Genomic DNA, 20195 nt, shown 5'->3' on the forward strand with positions numbered 1-20195 from the left:
TATGTATGAACGATCTTTCTTGATATACACCTGTGTACCAGAAGAGGGCATCAGATTACATTATAGATGGTTGTGAGCCACCATGTGGTTGGTGGGAATTAAACTCAGGACCTCTGGAAGAGCAGTCAGTGCCCTTACTCTCTGAGACATCTCTCTAGTCTGAAGCCAAAACCTTTCCCCCTGCAGACCATAGGATTCCAGAACAAGAAATAGACAGTCCAGGCTTAGCACAAGGGCAATAGTTCGCTTTTCATGGGTTAAGACACATTTCTTTCTCTTTTTCATCTTGTTAAAATTGTTTCTGCTAAGCCTTTCATAGCACAGTACCTTGATAAAGAACATTTCATTTCACATTACACCTAGACAATAACAATGGTTTATAATTTGAGACTCTACACCACCAAATACAGTGCGTGGAGATCAAAAGCAAAGCTTCATGGGTAATGGATATTTCCAACTTTTAATGGAGCCTACTTCCTTTGCAACACTAAGTGCTAACCCCAGAACTCTTCCGCTGATAAGCCTTATACTACCTGAATGATAATCACCAACCCCAATATGACGAACACATATCTATTGATAGCCTAAGGACACCAAGCTTCTGGCAGACAGATTGGAATCTCTAGTCAATGTTACACTTCCAGAGTTATCAGATTAAGGGACCCGTCTCATACTAGTAACAGAGGAATGTTGAAAGGCAATACATCTTGTAACAATGCGAGACAACGATTCAGACTTCCCATAAAAATATTATCTCATAAACAGAACATTTATCATCCAGGCAAAACAAGTCAGTTAAAGACCACTGCTCTGGTCTGTGTTTCTCAGAATGAGCTTAACAGTAAGTGTTCATGAGCACGGGCTATTCCCCGGCCCATCACCCAACAGGCAGGAAGGACCTTGACAATTGCTTCTGCCATCTGCATCTGCCTCTCTGTCATAGAAGGAAGTAAGAGAAAGACAATTATTAAAATCTAGCCTGTGCCTCTTCTATATTTCCTTATGTAATGTGCTTCTTCACCTTTGAATTTAGTGGCAGCCTCAGGAAAATGACGTTTTGAGTAAGCTCAAGAGGTAGCTCTCTGCTCCCCACCCTTCCAAGTAGAACACTGGCTTTTACTTTCCTTGTTCTTTATCATCTTTTTCTGAGTAATGACGGTAGTGACTTTACAGTGGCTTTGGCAGAACAGACTCTTTGTAGGATACAAATCAACTTTATTGTACAAAATTAAGGCTTTTACATTCCTAAATTTATTAAGGCTGAAAATAACATCAGTAGCAAATATCTCTAACGAACCCAATTTTACAACCTTCACAGAAAATGTTGAAAGTTTACTTTCACTTTCTCCACTACTGCAAAAACTCAGCAAAACTATTTGGCAAAAAATATTGTAAGGAAACATTCTGTAGTATTTTGCCTCTCCGTGATACAACTGGCTTTTGCGGTTATGGTCTTGGGACCGTCCTCTGGTACTTCAAAAATGATGATGCATAACAAAATAAAAGAATAAAAATAACAATTGGGAAAACTGTAAATCACATCAAACTAGAACACCCCAATATTATATCTTGATTTTATCTGTATAGTTTGTGATGGTGTGACCCGAAGTCCCTGAGCAGCCCTCGTCATTGGCATTTCTAGCCAACCCACTAAATTTTAGAGTGATTTTAGGTGTGTGTATGTGTGTGCATGGCTGCATGTGGGTTTTGAAGGCCAGAGGTTGTTGTCAGGCATCTTCCTCTGTTGTCCTCCATCCTCTGTTTTAAATGTCTCGTACTGAAACTGGAGTTCCCCAATTCAGCTAGACTAGCTGGCCAGGGAGCAGCAAGGATGCTCCCGTGTTCACCACGTAGTTCTGGGATTACATGGGCTCCTGCTACCACATCTGGCTTTTTTTACTGGGTACTGGGAATCCTAGCTCAGACCTTTGTTGCTTTCAGGACAGATAATTTACTGACTGAGTCATCTTTGCAGCCCCCCAACCTACCATCTTAGAGCTCAGCCCGGGCTGCCTGGTGTATGCTGGATACTAAACATACTTCCTCAAAACTAGAGAGCACCGCCCTGCCAGTGTTGGTTCAGCAGTCTTCTCTGGTAAGCAGCGGTGTAGAGCACTGGAGACATCTGGGCACTTTCTTTGCGTGAGCCAATGCCGAGGCGTCTTGGCTTTCTCATTTTCATTTGTCAGCAAGGAAACCATACATTCTAGGTGCCGTATCAGAGTCTATTTTGCAGACTATATTTGCAGTGAGTTATAGAAACAAAGACATGTTTTGTTTTTACATACTTAGAGGGATGTGTGAATGTCATTGATTTTTTTTTTTCAACCAAAACACGCTTCTGTCCACCTCCTCAAGGCAACATGGGGAATCAGATCATAGATAAAGGTATTACAAGTTGACAACTGATTTTGTTGATGTGGATCTTACTATTTAGCCTAAATATATAGTTGTATGTTAAATACTGTCAAAATGCTGTTAAATACATCCCTTGCTATCCGATAAGTGGCCCACAGTTTTGCTTTGACAATTAAAGGTAAATAACAATATATTTGCCAATCACCAGTTTCTTCTCACTAACAGATTAATTTTTCTAAAACTTTGCTGTTAGGCAACTATGAAAAATTAAAAAAAAAACATTTTTCCACTTATCCACCAGCTAGACAATGGGTTCCCCAGAGACTTCAATAAGAGCTAAAAGAAAAAAAATCATGCTTAATTTATATTTCTTAATATTTCTTCTTAATTTTACTTCTCTTCACATTGCCCTAATCTTGTAAAAATTATTATTCACTGAAGACAAAAAAATCTCCTCAGGCCCTCTGCTTTTCTTTCTTCTCACTTTAAATTTAAAGTATGAGAGGAAGTTTATTAGCAGGAAGAAAATGCAATTGCACCTGTCTGCTTGTCCGAGGAAGGGTGGTCCAGTGCTCGCCACAGGGAGATTTTCTCATGCTCTGAATTTTCACTGAACATCCTTTAAATAAAGCTAAGAGAATCTGTTTTAGAAGAGAGGTCACCATCAAGGAGAAGACAGGCTGCTGGTCTAACATACGTGGGTCAGAGGGAGTACCCTGGCACTGATCTCTGCCTGGCACTCACAGTTCAGTTTTCTTACTGTGGTCAAGTATGTGCTATGTTTACAATTCAATTTGCACAACTGAGAGTTCATGCTCACAGTCCTGCACTTCCCTTACTACTTTCTGGTCCCCCAACTTGCTGTCACTCCACAGAGAAACCATACACCTTGGACCAGTAGTGTGTGTAACATGGACTGGGGGTGAGGCTTGGAAGGCCTGCTTGTCACAGCTGCTCACTGCTGGTCACAGCTGGCCAGGTGGGTCCTGGGATTTAATGGGTTTATTTAAATCTTGCTCTTGACCTACCCTGGATCACTGCTCCATCTCTGAGCTCCACTGTCTGAATCTATGGTACAGGAGCAATCATTAATTGTTGAGAGGAATTGGGAGGAATAGGCCAGACCCCTGGACCCTGCTCAGCCCAGTGCCGGATGAATACTAGGTACTGAGTGAGTGTTTCCTATAGCAACTAAGACATGATGGTTACATCTTCTATGAAACAGGTAACACTATAGATGTGTAATATAGACTTTATTCAACATCTTAACATCCACAAGGCTGTCACTGTTACTACATGTTCTAGATAAGAAGCTAAAAGGCAGAGAGGTTGAACGAGCTGGACAGGACCACGCAGCTCATACCCAAAAGAGAGCAGATGGAAACTGCAGATGCCAGGCTCTTCATCCTCAGGCTGTGCTAGCTCTGTTACTAGCGGATGTCATTAGTATGTGCAAGTCGCCTCTCTTAGTTACAGTGCTTTATTTATTACAGTAGCACTGTAAAGCGATAAAACAAAGACTGTCCATATGTCCATCTCTCCCATGAAGCATCTGAAAGCATGTCTGTGCCTCCAACATTGTTTCATGCAGTGTGTCATTTTACCCAGCAGTGGATCATAGACGTAGAACTGCTGAGCAACCTTCTTTAATTCCCATCTGATTATGCAGGTGTGCTATACCACTACATGGTGTCAGAACCTGTGCTGTTGCTAGCTCCCATCACATCAAGAACTTGCATTTAATTTGGGGTCACAGTAGTCCCAGCCCAAAGAAAGGCTGGGGCTCAACCAGCTGAAAAAAAAACCCTTTCTTGTTTTAACCTTGTTCTGTTTTCCTTGGTATATACCTGGTGACAGAGCATTGGCTACAAATGTCCCAACTATATGGAAAGTGAGGTAAACAGCACTGATGGCATGACACTCAGGGGATGAGGTGGGGGTTTAATGCTATCACTTGAAATTCCACAAATTATTAAAGGTGTTCACACTGGAACAAGACAGAGCTACTGTTAACCCAGGGCAAATTCAGGGCATGATGCTTCACTGTGTGATTAAAACATGCACACACATGCACACACGTGTGTGCACATACACACACACACACACAAGTTCTAATGGAAGAATTTTCTCTTGAGCCATCATTGTTGTTCTTCATACATGCAAAAATATAAGAGAAAATACTCCATGTTATTAGATACTATGCTAAATTGAACTTTCTCCCTGTAATTACAATATGTGTTTATTATAAAGAACACAGAAATATGAAGAGAAAAATGTGGCTCAGTTCTTCCTATCACTGCCTTCTAATCCAGGTTCCCTGGGGAAATATGGCCTGTGTATTAGCAGAAAAGCTTCTGACTCCTTTCCTATTTACACACAGCTATTTCTGCACATATACAAGTGCAAACAGAGCCATCAATGTTTAGGTGTGCACATATCTAAAAGCCTAACTTTCATTGGAACAAGTCATAGGGAAAAAATACAGCATAAGGAGGGTAAACTGAAGCCAAAGTGTGGATCTTGTATTAGAAGCTGTGAGCAAAGCTAAATACTTCAGAGTTGAGAGGAATCAAGAGGTTAACATGAGCACACCTTTTACTGTGTTGAATGCAAACATCAGTCAATAAATGGCCTTTGCATATGGTGCTCCAACTGTGGCCATTTTAATGTGAGTAATTGCATGACTAAGCCTCCTCATAAGCATTAAGTCAACAGTACTCAGCTTTAAAATTTCTGTCATATGATACATAGAAAAAAAACATGTTGACTGCTGTTTATAGTATGCATATTTCATTCCATAGTCTTTACACAACTTTGCATCTCTATTACATGCTTGTTCCAAGTATCTTCTCCTTCTGTGTCCTTTCCCTATATCATCCCTCTTACACCTAATATTTATTTGTTTTTCAAATAGTTGATCATTTGCTATCACCCCTGTGAAGACGTTGATTTTTCTTGCTACTAATTCCAGGTCTTTAACGGCTGAATTGATGAAAATAAGAAGAGATTTCACTGAAAGCAAAGCTTTTATTAGGATACTTCCTTAAACAAGATACAGTTGTGACCAAGATCAAGCTGGAGGCTCTCCCAGCAAAGAGAAATTGGTAGCTAATGTAGGGAACACTCCATCATGAGAATGTGGAAGAAATTTCATATTCAACATTAACTAGGTGGTCGGTCACCAGTGTTCATGATTCAATATTTCAATTAAGAAATCAAATGATCTCCTTATAGCCTGCAAGTTGCAAGGAATAAGGAAGTCAACATAGTAACAAGATTTGCTAACTTGGGGCCTCTGTGGACTCTGAAGATCATTAAACTCTCTGAAATGATAAAAACAATCAAGTAAATGTCCCCATGTCCATATGGTGGTTGAGGAACAAGGACATGAATTGCATCAAGTTGATGCCTCCAAAGGATCAAGAACCATGGCATAGACCACTGTGACAGACACAATGTGCTCAGGAAGCGTTAGGGGGTGCATGTGCAGCTTGGTGGGTGTGGCTCCTGCCATAGACGAAACTGCTCATACAATCTTCAGTCTCTACTCCATTTTCAGCAGCCGCTCAGGTACTTGACAATAACAAATTGCCCTTGATACTTTTCAACGAGTATGCATCCCTTTACTGTGGCCTGGGTTTGCAGCACAGAGGGGTGTAATGAGAAAAGTAACAAGAAAAGTACCTCAGGCCGGGAGGGTTTGCATACAAATGATGCTTGCACATCAATATGCTCTCAACCCTCAGTGCGCCATCCCACACTCAGTTAAACACACAAAATGGCACTGCGGATCCCTCTTATCCATCTTTCTGTTGGTATGTGGTTCTGCAGAACTGGGGTGAATGAACCATATAATAAAACACGCCAGGCATAGCCTTTCAGCTCAGAAGATATTAACAAGAATGATCCCTGAATACAATACCCAACCCTAAAAGAAGCCCAGTGTGTGGAGATCATTATTTCTGAAACTTGACAGGCTCTTAAAAAAAAAAAAGGCATTGATGCTGACTTGAATTAGAAGTGGTTTCCAACCAAACATGGGTTTGAGTAACAGACAATGCTCTCAACAATTACAACCCCATATTGGGATGAGGTTGAACCCTGCAGTGTTTAGACAGATGCCAGTTCAAATGATAGGGGCAATTACTACGTGGTAAGCTTAGAAGCAAAGGCAGGATTTCCTGGGAATCACAACTGGGCTTTAGTCCTGAGCCTGTCGCTTATCGGTAGGTGACCTTCAGGCCAATCAGCAGAACTGATGTTCCTCATTTGTAAAATAAGTGGGTTGGATCCTGTCTGCACTCATTCCCTTCAGATACAGCATTTGATAACTCAAGTGGCACTTATAAGACACTGAAAGGATAAATAGATTTCTAATGGGTAGGAAAACAGTCAGGAAAGAGATATATCTGCATTTAAGAGATGAATCCCTGACAACTCATGCTGGATTATGATGCTCTATGGTGACTCTTGCTGTCTAATTAGAGACATAGACATGTAATCTTAGACACTTTAAGGCTAACATTCAAGCTACAGGTTTCTCCGGGTTAAAGACACACAGGGCTACATACTCAAATACCTAAATAAGACATAATCAACATTTAAGTTATCTGAGTTTTCTTCATTTTCCAGAACCAGAAATCTCTTTAACAGTTCCTCTGGATGTGCTTTAGTCTCAGCACTTAGGCAGTTTTGGGCTAGCCTGGTCTACATAGTTAGTTTTAGGCCAACAAAGATGTACATGAAGATTCAAGCAACACCACATGCTGGCGAGGATGTGGGGAGAGAGGAACACTCCTTCATTGCTGGTGAGAATGCAAACTAGTACAGCCACTTTGGAAATCTATCTGGTGCTATCTCAGAAAAATGGGAATAAGGCTTCCTCAAGGCCCAGCTATCCCACTCTTTAGAATATACCCAGAAGATCCTCCAGCACACAACAAGAAAATTTGCTCAACCATGTTCATAGTAGCCTTATTCATAATAGCCAGAACATGGAAACAGCCTAAGTGTCCATCAGTAGAAGAATGGATAAAGAAACTGTGGTACATATATTTTATGAAATACTACTCAGCTATTAAAAACAAGGAATTCCCGAAATGTGTGGATAAATGGATTGAGCTAGAAATGATCATAATGAGTGAGTTAACCCAGAAGCAGAAAGACTCAGATGATATATACTCACTTATATCTGCATACTAACCCAAGGGGCATGTCCCATGAAAGCCTTCACTTACCAGGAAACTGGGACAGAGGGGAGGACATCCTATTGGGACTCTAGATGAGAGAAGCACGGGAGAATAGCAAAGTAGAAGGATCTAGAGGGTCCTAAAAACCTACAAGTAGAACATTATGATAGGCAGATTTGGGCCCAGGGGTCCCGCTCAAACTAAGGCACCAGCCAAGAAGGACAATACAGGCAGTAAACTTTAAACCTCTACCCAGATCTAGCCAATGGGCAGAACATTCTCCACAGTTGAGTGGAGAATGGGATATGACTTTCTCACGTACTCTGGTGCCTCACATTTGACCATGTCCCCTGGAGGGGAGGCCTGGTGGCACTCAGAGGAAGGACAGCAGGTTACTGAGTAGAGACTTGATACCCTATGAGTACATACAGGGGGAGGAGGTCCCCCTCAGGAACAGTCATAGGGGAGGGGAATAAGGGGAAAATGGGAGAGAGGGAAGAATGGGAGGATACAAGGGACAGGATAACCATTGAGATGTAACAAGAATAAATTAATAAAAAATATGAAAAAAGATGTACATGAAGATCTTGTTTAATAATAATAATAATAATAATAATAAATATAATAGTAAAAGTTTTTTTAGTATGTAATATTATGTAACAATTCATACTGGTCCCCTAATTAAATGACAACCTAGAACAGTGGTTCTCAATCTTATGAATGTTGTAACCGTTTAATATCATTCCTCGTGTTGTGGTGAACCCCAAACATAAAATTATTTCTGTTGCTACTTCATAACTACAATTTTGCTACTGTTATGAGTCCTAATATAAATATATGGTATGCAGGATATCTGTGATGCAACTCCTGTAAAAAAAAAAAAAAGGTTGTTTGACTCCCGAAAAGAGTATTGACCTGCAGGTTGAGAATCACTGAGACCAAGATAAAGGATGCCAGTAAAGTTGGTCTTGAAGCTTGGTATGTTTAGAAGAAGATTCTAATGTGTCTGGCACTCTCTTCTTTAATCAATGTATGAAATACAGAGAAAATGCGCTAGTCCCCTCTAGTGCTAGTATTTCCAAGAAAATAAAAGGCATTCTAAATGCCTGTGACTTGAGAAACACATTTCTTCAAAAGCAGATGAAATTTTAAACCTCACCCAGGGAATTCCCATTTCTTCCTAAAGGAACAATTGCATGGATATCTTCTGTGGTGTCTTCTGAATATTGGTTTCTTGCTGAGGATTCAGGGTCTGCTAGCATCAGTCACTAGGAAGGAAAAATAGGACAGAATAGTTCTGTACCGACAACTCCGTTCCACCCAGAACCACCCTGAGTGTGTTGCTGCCAGAGATGAGCTTCCTGTCTTAGAAAGATGGCCGCTTAGCTATCTACAAACTTAGGTAGCATCAGATAATCTTTCTGTATCTTTTGGTCATTAAGAACTGCCTGGGAATCTCAATTTTCCATTAGGACACATTTAGTCAATGGCCCCATGTATGCCGTCAAGTTCTCTTCTTGAGCACCCAAACCTTAAGCAAAGGGAAGCAAATGGATACTGATCCATAATAGTGACTTTTTCTCAGTGCCTCTACATCTTATATTCAATCAGGTTTGAGGACATACTATGCACTAGCTGGCTTTATGGGTGATCACGAGAAATGGAAGGTAAAACATTACATCTGACATTGCAACTGAAAATAAGCTGATGAAAACAAAAACAGTGGGGTTTTTGTTTGTTTGTTTTATTTTGGCAAAAATTATCATTCATTATATTTAAGAGTAAAGAATGCCAGTATTCATTCATTCATTCATTCTTTCTTTCTTTATACATATACATATATATTAATATATTTATCCATATTACATCTCAATTGTTATCCCATCCCTGCCAGTATTAATTCTTACATCCAATATTTATTAATTTACCTAGTCTACCTGAGTGTGTCTATTATAAACCAGGGATCTCTGATATTAATTACCTCTGCAAAGATGTCATCTCCAAATAGTCACAGTTAGAGTTAGAGTATCATTGTAGTAATAGAAGAAGCAATTTCGTCCATCTCAGACACTCATAATTAGGCTGGGTATATCAGTTCCCCTTTAGTGAATATTCACTACCATCTTCACTGAGTTTGAATGTTGTGTTGCTTTATAGCAGTAGGAATTAAGAATTCCTTTCCTACAAACTCAAGAAAAGTAAGATAGTGAAAATGGTGGTGGTGGTAGTGGTGGTGGTGCGATGCTGGAGAAATGATTCAGGAGTTTAGAGCAATTGTTGCTCTTATATGGTGACCCACAACTGTCCATAACCCAAATTCTAACAGATGCAATGCCTATAAGCACCAGAAATACATCTGGCACACATACGTCCATGTACACAAACATACACATACATATAAAATTAAATGTAAATTTTAAGATCACAACAAAGTAACTACAATGTCATTTTCAAAAGACCTTGCACTGCCACGCCACCTGCTCAAAGATACTGCTTTCCTTATGCAAAACTGTAGTCTGTGCAGACTGGAGGATCTACCAAAACACATGCCTCCCTTTCTGATGTTGGTCACAAGTTATAGTACCTGAGGGCTCAGCCCCTTGGCTTCATCTTTAGTTGAGTAACTCAGATGCCTGAGCATTGCAGTGCTGCTGGCTGTAATACCAACACAGCTGTTCTACTTCATAAAGCAGGGTCCGATCTCCACACAGGAGCTGTTACAGCATCTCTCTATGCTTTAACGAACATGCTTGGAAAGCAGCATTATTTCCAAAATGAACTTCCGAAACATCCACTGTGACTGTTCTCTTGGCACAAGAAAGAAAGCTGTCACTTTAGGAAATTGTGGCCAATTGGTGGAACCTTCATTGTGGGACTTTCATTGTCATTTTCTCTAAAGAAATCTCAGGAGGGATGAGTTTGAAGGAGTAGAAGCTGTTTTGACGTTCTTAGGTAATGCAAAAATATTCCACCTGTTGCCAGGAGCTAATCTGAAAAGCAAATACTCTGTAAATCTCCATTCTATATGCAAACTCACCTTCCCAAAAATAAATGTCTGCAGAGCGTGTGGGTGGATTTATCTGCACACCAACAACACTCAAGATGGATAAAGTCTTGTTTAGACCACATGGGTTAACCTAGGATATGAGAGTTACCCAGTGCATGGACAGGGAACACAGAACAATTCAACTTGATCCCAAATGAACTTTTATACAATTAGCTGTCTTAGCATATTTTATGCAGTTATAAAAGAATACTAAGATGAAGCAATTGAAATTTAGCTCCTCTCACTTCTAGAGGCTACAAAGTTCAGGATAGAGAAGCTGATGTTGGCTGAGAAATGGCTTAGATTGTCTTTCCAGAGCAGAAAGCAGAAAGCCAAATGAAGGCAAGGCACAAGGGAGCACATGAGCATGAGAGAGAAGGGGACAAACCTGCTACTCTATGAGAATTGTCCCCTGCTTAGTAACTTTCCATTCCAGGGACAGGGATCTATTCTTGAGAGTAAGTTATTTTGGGCCCAACTACCTGTTACTAGGTATCACCTCTTAAAACTCCTATAATGGTAAATGAAGTTCCCAATGCTTTATATCTTGTGGGGAAGGGTCACTGTAAAATAATACCACTGGGCAAGTAATGAGTCAGCCATTGTGATCCAGATAGCCACTTCCAAGATTGAAAACAGAAGGTCTTTTTAAGAAAGGGCATGCATGATGAATTTTCAGAAATAGCTCTATTACATGTACTAAAGTGCATGGTATGTCAATTCAGATGTAACTATCAACATGTAAGATATAGGTATAATGTAAAGAGAAATGTGTCTTACCAAACTAAAAGCATGCTTGAATAACAGGCACTTTAATCTCTGATCAAAGGTAAAGTCCACTGTGGCGACAGTCCATCCCCATAAATTACTCTCACACATGTACATGCACACACCTCCCTCTTTTTATTATTTTCATTTGAACTGATAATCACCTTAGTCTAAGATATTATCATTGCTTATATTTATTCTTTTTTTAAAAAAAATATTTACTTAATTATTATGTATACAGCGCTCTGTCTGCATGTACAGCTGCATGACAGAAGAGGGCATCAGATCACATTATAGATGGTTATAGAGCCACCATGTGGTTGCTGGGAATTGAACTCAGGACCTCTGGAAGATCAGCCACTGCTTTTAACCTCTGAGTCGTCTCTCTAGCCCCTTATATTTATTCTCACATAAGTTCTCTCTAAAAGGAGTATCATCCCCAGCTACTTATTTTACTCTCTTTCAATACAACTTGTGGTGGTTATTCTTGCTTGTCAGCTTGACCACATCTGAAACTAACTAAAACCCAAGTGGCTGGGTACATCTGGGAGGGATTTTTTTTTTCTTAATAGATTCATTTGAAGTTTGAAGAATCACTTTTAATTTGGAACTTTTGAAATGGGAAGATCTATCTTTAATCCAGACCTTTTGAAGTGGGAAGATCCAACTTTAAGCTGGGCCATACCTTCTCCTGGCAGCCTATCTAAAGAGAGAAGCTTGCTCTATGTGCCTGATTGCTCTCACTCTCAAGTCCATCCCTTTACCTGCTATAAAGACTACTTCTTTAGGATTCCAGTGATACTGAAGAGCTGCAGAGATATCCAGCCTTCTGGCCTGAACAACTGCTATAGCTTGGACCTTATGTTGATAGAGAGCCATTGATGAATTAACTGACCATACCCTGTAAGCCATTCTAACTAAGCAATCCCCCTCACTCTCTCTCTCTCTCTCTCTCTCTCTCTCTCTCTATATATATATATATATATATATATATATATATATATATATATATATATATATATATATATATATATCCTCATTCTATTAGTTATGTTCCTCTAGAGAACCCAGGCCAATATAAATTTTGGTGCCAGAAGTGCTTCTAGAACAACAGAAGTATAAGGATGCATTTTTAAAACTATCTGGTCTAGGTGTTCCAATTTGCCAATAGCTACAGTTAATGGAGCCTCTGTAGTTACCGAAACCTCTCCCAGAATCTTGGAGGGCACGGGAAGACCGTGGTGTGAACCATTCTACAAACTTTAGGAGACAAATGCATTTGATTATCCTGATTTACTAATTGTGAGACAGAGAATTTTGGTTGTCTATATAAAAAACTTTTGACAATTTGCAGAAAAATAAGGAAAATGATGATGTTGATTGGTTGCTCCTAGCAACTCTGGATAAATTGTCAAAGGAAAAGAATAAGCTCTGAAATAAACTTAACCAGCTTCTAGCATCTCAGAACACAGTGAAGGAAAACAATAAACTCAATGGTAAAATTGACCAGCTCCAGATACACATAAACAGTCTGAAGGCACTAAGTGTGCCAGAGAAGAGAATTTTCTCTGTCTAGCAGCCAGTCATCAAGTTGTAGACACATGAACTCTGATGCCCCATATTTGACCACCTCCCCTTGGTGGGGAGGCCTGGTGGCACTCAAATAAAGGATAAGCAGGCTACTAAGATGAGACTTGATAGCCTATGACTATATAGTGGGGGAGGAGGTCCCCCTCAGTCTTAGATGTAGGGAAGGGGAATAAGGTGAAAGCGAGAAGGAGGAATGGGAGGATACAAGTGATGGGATAACAACGGAGTTGTAATATGAATAAATTAATAAAATTAAAATTTTAAAAAGAAGTCTGGGAAATATGTGTGGGAATGGATTTTAAGGGTGCAGGCTAATGGTGGGAGAAACATAAAACTGGATCAGGCTGAGTTTAGTGATATGGGCCCTCTGAGTGGAGAGTCTAGGTTTAAAACGGAAGCTTGCTCAGTTAAGAAAGGTGTCAAAAGATTATCTGAATAGCTGGCTAAAGCATTTGTCCAGAGATGGCCTGCTGAAAAGGAGTTGCAAGTAACCTAGATTAGTGATGATGAAGAGATGTTTAAGGCTCAGGAAAATTGCAATCTGGGAACCTGTGTAAAACCTAATCCTCCACAATGGGAAGGCCCAGAATACATTCCCTTCACTAATCCTATAAGACTCCAAATGGTGAGAGAGTATCAGCACATCAAAGAGCTTCACTGTCATCCTTTTCCTTGTGCCAGACCTTAGTGTTGGAGACACTGCTGCTCAGCTGAATCAATTAAATGTAATGGGCTTAATTGGGTAGTAGGGACCAGATGGCAATACTGAATCTCCAAAGGCACGGTGATTGTTGTTATTGTAATGGGCAACATAGAAAAGGCAATGCCCATAATGGCCTAGCTCATAATGGTCAGCACAGGCAAAGTGAATTTTATGGTGACATGACTCTTATGGACCTTTGGTACTGGATAATCAATCATAATACAATTATGCATATATATATTATATATTCCAATATATGTATATATAAATGTTTCCATATATATTTATACACACACATGTGCACCCATGTACACACACACACACACACACACACACACACACACACACACACACATGGATATGGGATGAAAGCAAGGCTATAATAGATCATAGGAAAAGGGAATCTTGGCCTGTGAATCAATTTCCAGACTTGAGGAAATTTGAAGACTCAGAATAAAGGTATGGCTGGATTCTCTTGATGAAAAAATTTGATATAATATCTAAGAGTTTTTACTGTTAGATTTTCTGCAGTTCTTCCCCAGTGGGACATATGGCCTTTTCTAAGAGTAACTGTATACTGGGGAAAATAAAACAATCAGACTTTCCAGGGTCTTTTGGATGCTGGTTTTGAATTGACACTAATTTTGGGAGACCTAAAAGACTCATTGTGGCCCTCCACTTAAAGTAGGGGCTTATGTAGGTCAGGTTATAAATGGAGTAATGGCTGAAGTATGACTCACAGTAGGTCCCTGAACTCATCCTGTGGTTATTTCCAGAGTCCCAGAGTGTATAATTAGAATAGATATACTTAGATGTTGGCAGAATTCTCACATTCATTCCCCGACCTGTAGAGTGAGGGCTGTTATGATTGGATAGGCTAAGTGGAAGGTTTCAGAGTTGCCTCTGACAAGGAAAACAGTGAATCAAAACCAGTATCACATCCCTGGAGGAGCTGCAGAAATCAGTGACACCATGAAGGTCTTGAAGGATGCAGGCATGGTATTTCCCAGCACTCCTCCTTTAACTCTCCTCTCTGGCCAGTGCAGAAGACAGATGGAGCTTGGCTTAACCTTGGCTGTCTTGGAACTCACTCTGTAGACCAGGATGGCCTAACACTCTGAGATCCACCTGCCTCTGCCTCCTGAGTGCTGGCATCAAAGGTGTGTGCTCATGCCTGGCCCTAAGCTGTTTTGTTTTGTTTTTAAATTTCTTCTCTAAGTTGGAAGCTTAGCTGGGTGGAGTCTTGTCTGTCCAAAACTCACTCAAGTAGTGACTTCTACTGCGGCTGCTGTGCCAGACGTGGTGTCCTTACTTGAGCAGATTAACAAATCTCCTGGTATATGGTATACAGCTATTGATCAAGTAAATGCCTTTTTCTCAGAACCTATCCATAAGGACCACAAAAACCAGGTTTCTTTCAGTAGGCAAGGCTAGCAGTATACTGTTATAGTTTTACCTTAAGTATATATTAACGTTCCAATTCTGTATCATAACTTAGTTCTGAGAAATCTTGATTATTGCTGTCTTTTGCAGAATATCACATTAGTGCACTGTATTAATAATATAATATTATCCTCATTGGACCAAGTGAACAGGAGGTAGCAACCATCTTGTACTTGCTGGTAACACATATGCACATCAGAGACTGATGTGGAAGTTTGAATGAGAATGCCCTCCCTCAGGCTCCTATATTTGAATGCCTGGTCACCAGGGAGTGGAACTGTGAATGGCTGACCATGCTGCTTGTTGCTGGGATATGGAAGACTCTAGGACTTTGGACCACAAAAGTGATGGACGCTTAAAGTGCAGCTTAGTGAGCCATCCTAGGAGGAGTATGGAGAACAGTGCTGAGGGCGATTTGAACTGTGGGAGGCCAGCTCAAGAGGATTAAGAGGGAAAGAATATTGGTAAATGACCTACAGATAGCGTCCCAATATTTCGCAAAGAATATGGCTGTCTTTTGTCCTTATCTTAAAAATCTGCCTGAGGTGAAATTGAAGAGTTTTGGATTAATGGCCTTGGCAGAGGAAATGTTAAGACAGTTTAGTATGAACTGAGTCATGTGATTATTAGTGGCCATACTTATGCAGATGATATAATGAACAAGAGCAAGCAGAACAAGGGAAGGTAGAAAATGCTGTTTGAAGAGAATATTAGCACCGGAAAATGTTTTGTTAGAGCCAAGTCCTGAGTTCAAGTAGATTAAAAAGTTTAAAGAAAAGTCTGATGCTAAGTGGAATAAAAGCAGTGGTGACTTCAGGACAAGACTTCACCCACCTAAGCTTCCAACGTGAGAAGAAATTAAAGAAAAGCATAGGGCCAGGCATGGGCACACACTATTGATCCCAGCACTCAGGAAGCAGAGGTAGGTGGATCTCAGGGCTTGAGGTCATCCTATTCTACAGAGTGAGTTCCAGGGCAGCCAGGCTTAAGCAGTATTCCATAAAGAAACAGAACTTGGCAGCTTTAGCCATGTGGCTGGTTTAGTGTTGAGGATACAAGAAATGGGGTTGTGGAATCTCTCTCTGTAGCTAAGGAAAGCTGAGGCCAACCATGGGTCAGGGGCATCCTGCACAAAGTCCCATTGCATAAAGCTGTGAAGTCCCGGTGTGTAAAGCCATTCTGTAAAGCTGTTAAGAGGAAGTTTGGATTGTGTGGAGGCTCCAAGATTTTGCAGATGTCAGAGTTGTGGGATACCTGCCAAAGAGACCTCAAGACCCAGTGTGGAACCAGCCCAAGAGAGGGAAGTATGTTGCAATGTTACTAGGTACACATAGTTGGTATAACAAAGGTAATATTTTATTATGCTGAGGACCATTATGCAAGGTTCACACTCTCAGTCCCTAACTATGGTCCTATGCATAGCTTTCCAAGGTTGTTCACCTGTGCGCTGTATCTTAGCTGAACATCAGGTCTAGTCTCTCACAGTAGTTTTCAGTTCAAGGGTCAGGATTGCTGTGGCTGGAGACTCACCAGCCACAGGACAGATCAAAGAGGCATTTCTCCAGCAGTCCTGAAGATGTGAAAAGCAACGTATTGCTCTTGGACACTGCATATACTATTTATTGGGTGGTATGAGCTTCTCTACTTATGTAGTTGTATGTGTGATTATCTTGAGTAAATGATGCCAGTGAGCTCTGGTTATCAGGTGCCTTGGGTGCAGTGGGTCCCTGACTAAGCTCTTTTTACATGTCTAAATAGATTTTTTTTTTACTATGATCATCATATGCTGTCATCAGGAACTGGAGATATAAAAAACACTTTGGCATCAGGCATGAAGATCCAGAATTGGAGTTTGCCCAGCTGGCTTTTGGTCTTGCTTTGGTTCAGTATTTCCTCATTATGCTGCCTTTTTGGAATGGCAATGTATATCCTGTGCCATTGTATTTTGGAAGTGTGTAATCTGGCCTTTGGTTTGACAGGGGATAACAGTTGATCGGCATGAGTCTCAAAAGAAGCTTTGAACATTTAAACAGTGACAAAACTGTGAAAGACTATATGGAGACTTTTGAAGATGTATGAAATGCATTTTCATTATGATATGGTTATAAGTCTGTGGTGTCCAGGGAGTGGAATGTGGTTGTGGTGGTTTGAATAAAAATGGCCTGATAGGACCCACAGGGAGTGGCACTATTAGGAGGTGTGGCTTTGTTGGAGTGGGTGTGGCATTGTTAGAGGAAGTGTGTCACATTCTTTTTTTCCTGATATCTACCAATCTGAATTTAGCACTCTTAGCTCCTTCCCCAGAACCGTGTCTGCCTGTATGCTGCCATGTTACCCACCATGATAACAATGGGCTAAACTTCTGAAACTGTAAGCCAGCTCCAATTAAATGTTTACTTTATAAAAGTTTCCATGGTCATGGCGTCTCTTCACAGCAATACAAACCCAAACTAAGACAGTGGTGGTTTGAAGATAATGGCCCCCCAGGCTCATATATTTGACTGTACACTCACCAGAGAATGGAACTATTTGAAAGACTTAGAAAGTGTGGCCTTGTTGGTGGAAGTGTGTCACCGGGGCTAGGTTCTGAGGTTTCAGAAGCTTGTGCCAGGCCCAGAATTGCACATACACACACACATACTCTCTCTCTCGTGCTCCTCTCTCTACTGTGGATAAAGATGCAGCTCTCAGCTATTGCTCCAAAGCCATACGCTCCTTGCCATGATAATGGACTAAGCCTCTGAAACTGTAAGTGAGCCCCCAATTAAAAGTTTTATTTCATAAGAGTTGCCTTGGTCCTTGTGTCTCTTCAGAGCAATAGAACAGCAACTAAGACAGACAGAAAATAAATTCAACTAAAATTTAATTCTTAGGAGTACATGAAGAGAAATTTCTTCTAAGGTGAAAGATAAGTTATTTCACTTGGCCCTTCCCACTACCAAAAAGGAAGCACAACATTAAATGGATCGATTTAGATTCTGGAGACAGCACATTCCCCACTTGGCTGTGTTACTCTAGCCCATAGACCAAGTGACTTGGAAACCTACTAGCATTGTGTGGGGTCTGGAAGAGGAGAAAGTTGTTCAACAGGTCTAGGCTGCTGTGCAGGCTGTTCTACCACATAGAACATATGATTCAGCAGACCCAATGGTACTTGAGGTATCACTGGCATATAGGGATTGTGTTTGGAGCCTTTGGCAGGCACATATAGGTAAATCACAGAAAAGTTCTTTGGTATTTTGGAGCAAGGCTCTACTATCATCTGCAGACAACTATTCCCTCTTTTAAAGACAGCTCTTAGTGTGCTGTTGGGCCTTAGTGGGAACTGAATTCTTGACAATGGGCCACAAAATTAACATGAGACTTGAGCTGCCCATCATTAGCTAGATGTTTTCTGACCCACTGAGTCATGCATGGCAGTAATCCATTATCAAATGGAAGTGGTATAAACATGGCAGTTCCCAAGGATGCCCTGAGGGCACAAAGAAGTTACATGAAGGTGTTGCCCAAATGCTTCTGGTGTTTATTCCCATTACACTTTCATCTACTTCTAAGCATGCACCTACATCCTCATAGGACATCCCCTGTGGTCAGTTGACTGAGGAAGAGAAGACTGAAGCTTGGTTTACTGATGGGAGATGGTATTACATGTTATATGGATTGGATGAAAGGATGGATGGATGGTCAGGGACTTTGAAAGAGCATGATTGGAAAGTTGGTGAGAAAGACATCTGGGGAAGCAGTATGTGGCTAGGTATCTCAAGATGGGCAAAAGACATGAAGATACGTGTGTCTCTCATAAATGTCCATCATTCTCTGACTAAAATTTCATCAAAAGAGGAGTTAAAATAATCAAGAAGACAGCATGACATATTCTGTGGACAGTCAGCCTCTTTTCCCCAGTCATCCCTGCCATTGCCCAATGGGCCCATGAACAAAGTGGTTACTGAGGTGGGGATGGGGGTTCTGTATGGGCTCAACAGTGTGGATTTCCATGCACCAAGGCTGACCTGGCTACTGCTGAGTGCCAGATCTGCCATCGGAAGTGACCAACATTGATTCCCCAGTTCTTCCCTCTACCGAATGTTTGTGATGTTCTTGTCAATATCATTTGATTATATAGACTAGCATTTCTCCTGGCCAATAGGATGGACACACACACACACACACACACACACACACACACACACACACACACACACACACGTCTTCCTTTATGCCATTGCCATACTGTTTCTCCTGGGGACTGAACCCAGTGCCTCATGCATGAGAAACAGGTACTCCACCACTAAGCTATTTCTCCAGCCTATACTGTTTTGGTTACTATAGCTTTGTAGTCATTTCTGAAAACAGAAGTGGAAGTCCTCCAACTTTATACATGCTTTTGAACATTCACATAGCTATTTCGGATATCATCTTGAAATGTTGTATGAAATTCAGAATGGATTTTTCTATCTTTTCAAAAACACCACCAGGATTTCGGTGACAATTTCATTAAATCCGTAGATGATTATTTGTGCAATATTGCCATACTTACACTATGAAGCCTTCCAGTTTGTGAACACGGCTTTCTTTGCATTTATTTGCCCCTCTCAAAAATAACACTTAACAAATTTTGAGTCTAATCCAATCTGGACACTCAAGCAAGAGAGAGAGATTTTAAAATTATCAACAACATGGTTCGTTTCTCTGCCTGGAACACTGGCTTACCAACGTACTGACAGATACACTGACGCCCCATGCTCCTGTTGAACCCACACCCTGCCTCCTTCCCTAACGTCATATGTGGCCATGGCTCTCACTCCCACTCTCCAGCTGCTACAGCTGTGTTCAGTTCTTAGAACACTGGAGGCTTTTCCTTACTTTGTTTTCATGTGGTGGCCCATGCACCTGTAATAGCCGCTCATCTTTCCCCTCTTTTTTCTTTCTTTCTCATCCTTCAGCTTATACATCAATTAAAACACCTGCAGGAAGATACCGTGAAGGATCCATGGTCAGCCCACCCACTTCATCATTGTCCTCTGTTTATGGCATTTATTGCACTTAGCTGGATAGATAAACTTATTCACATATTTGATCTTTCCTTTGTTTTTCCCAA

General features: G+C 40.8%; 1 long non-coding RNA gene across 2 annotated transcripts in view; it reads right to left on the reverse strand.

Moving 5' to 3' along the window:
* LOC311604564 overlaps positions 1 to 20195 on the reverse strand; it is a 196936-nt gene that overhangs the window by 35528 nt on the left and 141213 nt on the right. Inside the window, exon 4 of one of the 2 annotated variants that reach the window (XR_014781564.1) lies at positions 8707 to 8815. The exons of the other annotated variant lie outside the window; for it this stretch is intronic. This is a non-coding gene — a long non-coding RNA (uncharacterized lncRNA). The remainder of the gene's footprint in view (positions 1 to 8706; positions 8816 to 20195) is intronic. 2 annotated transcript variants of the gene reach the window in all.

Source organism: Acomys minous, assembly GCF_964271855.1.
Source record: "Acomys minous genome assembly, chromosome: 9".
Lineage (NCBI taxonomy): Eukaryota > Metazoa > Chordata > Mammalia > Rodentia > Muridae > Acomys > Acomys minous.